This window comes from Coptis chinensis, chromosome 8, assembly GCF_015680905.1.
Source record: "Coptis chinensis isolate HL-2020 chromosome 8, ASM1568090v1, whole genome shotgun sequence".
In the NCBI taxonomy this organism is placed as follows: Eukaryota; Viridiplantae; Streptophyta; class Magnoliopsida; order Ranunculales; family Ranunculaceae; genus Coptis; species Coptis chinensis.
In genome coordinates this window covers 77,944,165-77,949,115 of record NC_141463.1, presented here as the reverse complement: position 1 = coordinate 77,949,115, position 4,951 = coordinate 77,944,165, and the positions used below count along the sequence as shown (strand labels likewise).

The window sequence follows — 4,951 nt, the reverse complement described above, 5'->3', positions numbered from 1 at the left end:
CTATATCAAAGTTAAATCGTTATTTTGTGAAATTCAGTTCAAAGATTAAATCTTTGAGTTGTTTTGAGTAATAATGGGTGCTGAAATCACATAGCGGGCACTTAAAATTCACACACATACGACTCATTTGAGACCGCAGCTCTTTAACTTGGATGAGAAAAGAAAAAGAAAACCCTAGAAACAAAATTTGAGAAAGGAATCCGATGTTTGATGGGATTTGAAGTAGAAACACCTGCAAATCGAGGTTGCTGCTACGAGAAAGGTAAACATCTCTCTCCAACTCTTCTCGATCTCAGATTGATTTACTTGCATGTGATAATTAAGTTCTCTTCCTCTTCATTTGTTCATGTATTTTGAGGTTCTGATTTGCCATAAAATTGAAGTACGCCCCAATCTTAAAAGTTTATATTTTCCTTGTAAATATACCTTCTAGATTCAGTTCTTCCTTCTCAAATTCTGTTGAAGAGAAATCCATTCACAAACTATGGAATTTTCAAAGTTTATTTGTCAAATTTTAAGTGCTTCTATTTCTGTAGAAAGGATCTTTGAGGGAGTGCGGATTCATGGTAGTTCTCTGTTCAAGTCTTTAATGGCCATGACAATTTTCATTGTTTGAACCTTGAGTAGAATTCTTCAATTTGGATTTGGTGGCTTTCCCTTGTAAAGACCAACAGTTTCACCTTGAATATTATACTTTTTTTGCTTTAAAATTTGCTAAAGTTTCAATGCATTTACAGTCCACTTTATGAAATTAAGTTCTTAGGATGTGATAGTTAATTTCTTAAATTTATTTATTGGGGACAGATTTATCTAGAGTACCACTACTGCTATTTAAAATTTAAACTGAGAATAGCCCAAAAGTTACTGAATTTTATAACACTACATTACAAATAAAAGGGTTACACACATGGTCTATACTACGAATTTCACATGGTAAATTAGACCTACTAAGCACATGCACATTCTAACTTACAGATGGTTATTCTCTACCTTGCTACTCTTTTTTCTTTTTCTTTTTTCTATTTTTTTTGTTTCTATATGCTGGATTTTTTCTTTGGAACAACATGTATGTTATGAACTTGGTTTCCTAGCTTAAGATGCTTTTGTGGGCAAGTGTTGACTTGGTTTTTTCGTAATAGAATATAGAAAGGTGCAATGGGTTTGCTAGTTATAAGTCAAGGAACTTTTCTTTAGCTATTTTTTTTTTTGGTTATGTATTGCCTTAGTTACCTCATTATGATTTTGATACCCAAGGAGGACGAGGTTTGAGAAACAAATGACATATAGTAGCATATCTAATTTCTATGGATTTATATATTAAATTGCAAGTTTGATGTAACCTGGGAACAATGAAAAACTGTCTTCTAGTAGAATATTTGTGATTTGTAGGTGATAGTTTCTAGTGTAAACTCTTGTTTATTGTTGATGAGATTCATACGATAGGAGCAAGAAACGAGTTATTTGCTCTTCTTGTTATTTATGATATTGCGAAAGTGGAAAGTCGGCATCAGGGTATTTTGGGTCCTTGGGAGTTTTTTAATGGTTTAAATGGTAGGAGTTGCTTAGAAGTCCGAATTCCCACACTTGCTTGAGAGCCTGCATGAGTTGGAAAGAATTGAAATTTCCCAGTGGCATGAAACAAAATCTTTCCAACCCCAGATGAATTGTTGGGAATGTAGCGAGGGGGTCAATATTGATATTTTTTGCCTCTTTAATTCAAACAAGCCGGGGAATATTTCACCTCTCTTTTATCTCTAGTCTGCTTAGGTTCAGAGTTCAAAGATCGGGTTCATGTTTGCTTTTCCTGTTCCTCGTTTTTTAGAAGAAGCTTTAGAATAGATGTTAAGAAACATAGTTGCTGAGAGCTTTGTTTGACATATGAAGGGACGAAAGAGAAGAATATGAAGGGAATAGTACGGTTTTGATCAAGTGGTCCCCCAACTAGATTTAAAACAGTGTAGCCTTAGTGTATATTGACTGATGACACATGTACATATGTAACTTTGAACCGAATAATTCTAAACTGAAAGCAAAGTCCGTGTTAAAGTCTACTCCCGGTGAGAACCCTTTATGTTAGAGTTTAATAATTTATATTCAGTTCCTGTTGTTAAGCACAACCTCATCATATTTCTCAGTGGGTCTTCATATTGTAACATCAATGTAGCATATACGGAAAGTTTGATTATCTTTTCAGGGTGGAGTCGGAGTCCTTGCGGCCTCTATCGGTGAAATATTGCCCTCCTCGGTGCCTCCTCCAAGATCAACTATAGCAGCAGCCTTTAGTCCTAACGGAAGAACACTTGCATCTACTACACGGTAGGTTGATGTTGTTGTCTCACGCATGTTTCTGTTCTTCATTGATAAAAATTTATGACCTTTCTTTGCATCTGATGCGGCGACCATCTTTGTCAAAAATTATCGACCGCTCTCACCGGAAGTTGCTTAAAAGTGTTGATTGGTCATCGCCGGACACCTTGGGTGGTAGCGAGTTAGTTGTCAAGTTTTACATGCTTTGATATATATCATAACCAAGTCGAAGCTAGGACTATGTTTAGATAATTCCTACCAACAGGGCAACAGGTTCTAAATTATATGTGGATGGCGCATCAAACCTCTGTATAGGAATCTGGTTTGTTTTTGCCTCAGTCTTGTTTGTTTTTTCTTAATCTGAAAATGCGAGTTGTATACATGTGGTTTCTTTGTGTTATATATATTTTTTAAACAGTTCTGCTCCAGAACTTGTTGGCCTGCTATCGGAACTGAAAAATGCTCTCGATCAACTTGAAAACAAAGTTAATCCACTTATAAACAAGGTATTTCCCTTTGCATCAAGCATCATTTTCTGCAAAGAAGAAATTTTCGATGATGGAGATCCATCCCTAAAGGCTGGAAAGAAATGTTTGATCCATTGCTTTTAGGAGCTTGTTAAAGCTCTGTGCCATTTTGGTGTCTAGTATAGTGGTTCATAAGTTGAAACCATTAAATGGTCGAACCTTTAGTTGCATTCAACACAGTTGTCTCAACAGGATTGTGTTCATATTTCTTTTGTGTAGCTTCCATAGTACCCTTCTTTCTATATTGAAGTAAGGTGTAATTGCAAGTGAAAAATGGTAATGACAGTTACCAAGGGAGGGATCGCGGTATTTGGAGACAAAACAACTTTTGTTGGCCTATTGCCAAGCTATTAGCTTTTATCTTCTTCTCAAGTCCGAGGGTCATTCAAATCCGTGATCATCCAAATCATAGCTCGTCGGTGGAGATCAAGAACTTGTTGGACAAGGTCTCGCCTTCTTCTAAATTAAGTTTGCTGTTTTCCTTTTGGGAAAAATGATTCTATAGCTAGAAAGTTTGGCTCGATAGCTTTCTAAACTTGAAATTTTTTCTGCCACATGTTTCAATCGGCGGATGAAACAAATCTTGATGATAATTTCCTTCTAACTTGAAGAGATTATAAATGAGGACCATGGGTCTGAATCGAGAGCCAAAGCCGATCAAAGAAATTGTTGCATTGGCATCCGAACACAGAAGCTTAAGTGACTCACACTCGTCACTCCCGGTCAAAAGAAGTAAAGAATCTATGGTATTTATCTATCTTGAATTTCTTCGAGAAATATTGTTGGTGATTTTTATTAAGTGGCAATAATTAGTTAGTTAAAGTCCTTTAAAAGCTTGATCAAAACAGTTTTGAAAAACTGCAGACCTAAATGAAAAAAAAGTTTGAGGTGGTTAATGGTAGCATTTCGGAGGAAGGAGAACAAACATGAGAAATGCAAGAGACAGTTTATAATGACTTTGACTATCATTTACATCTCCAGTTCTTACTCCCATCTTATTTGTCCCCTTTGTCTCACAATCCCACACGCCCCGCTTTGCTATTACTACTTCTAGTTTAGTCCCATGCTTGATTTGTTGGATTATTAATATACATTGTACTATTAGGTTGGTTCACAAAGCATGGAGATGCTGAAAGTAAGGGCAAGTCTCGAGGAAAAACTGAAACGAAGGGAATTTTTAGCTCAGAACAAACAAGTTGGATATAAATCGAAAGTTGCATTCAAGGTATACTTTTTCAGCAGATGAGCCAACATTTGCTTTGTGTATTTGAGAGTAATTTAATACTAAAACTTTTTCTTTTCTTGGACAGGCGGCTTGAAACACTAGATGATTTTGGTGATGAGGTCATGGACAAGGATAGCGGAAATGCTAACTTTGAGTAATGGGCGCTCAAGTTCAATGCATTCGACTAAACTTTTTGAAAGTGGTAGCTCCAAAGTTGACTAAATTAAAGGTAAATAATCTGGTGGTTTTAGTTTTAGACTGAGAAAGAGTTTAATGATGATTTAATTTAACCCGGTCAAATAATTTTCTTCCATTTAAAATCGTTATGAAATCCTAGAAAATGTGGTATGTTTTGTTGGTGTCTCTCCTTCATTTGATCACTATTGTTTTGTTGCTTGAAAAACTAGCACCTGATTAAAGACTTGCGGCGATGGTTCTCCTGGCCATTTAGTGTCTTGTACAATTGTACTTGTATTATAAGGCTATTCATATGATATATGACTAGGCTGACATTGCCGAGTTTATCAAAGTGGTTTCTAATAAAACAGTGTTTTTCAGCTCCCATAGTTTTGAGTCATTGTCATTTTGTAGTTTTAACTAAGCCTACTTGTTTTACCGCATTACAGGGGCCATATTATTGTGGTGTTGGTGCTGACAAAGCCTTTGGGTGTGACATCGTTGATTCGCATTACAAAGCCTGCCTTCTATGCAGGTATCAACATTAGCGGAATCAACGGAGAAGTGATGCTAGGACAAGTATTATTATTGATATTTTGTCCTCTTTTTCCTTTGTTGCTTTCTCCGTACCTTGTAATTATATATATATTTTATAGCTCAACCGAGATTTTTTCAAGATGATGAAGATGAATGGAAATGGTGATTTTGAGGTGTA

At 35.9% G+C, this 4,951-nt stretch overlaps 1 long non-coding RNA gene across 2 annotated transcripts; it reads left to right on the top strand.

The window, feature by feature from the left end:
* Positions 1 to 2,426: 2,426 nt before the first annotated feature.
* On the top strand, positions 2,427 to 4,951 carry LOC147483221 (uncharacterized). Of its 2 annotated transcripts, XR_015205373.1 has the most exons (4): positions 2,427 to 2,481; positions 2,573 to 2,813; positions 4,145 to 4,288; positions 4,686 to 4,951. It is a non-coding gene; the product is annotated as an uncharacterized LOC147483221 (long non-coding RNA). The 2 variants fall into 2 exon arrangements; XR_015205372.1 differs by lacking the exon at positions 2,427 to 2,481 and having other exon boundaries at positions 2,494 to 2,813.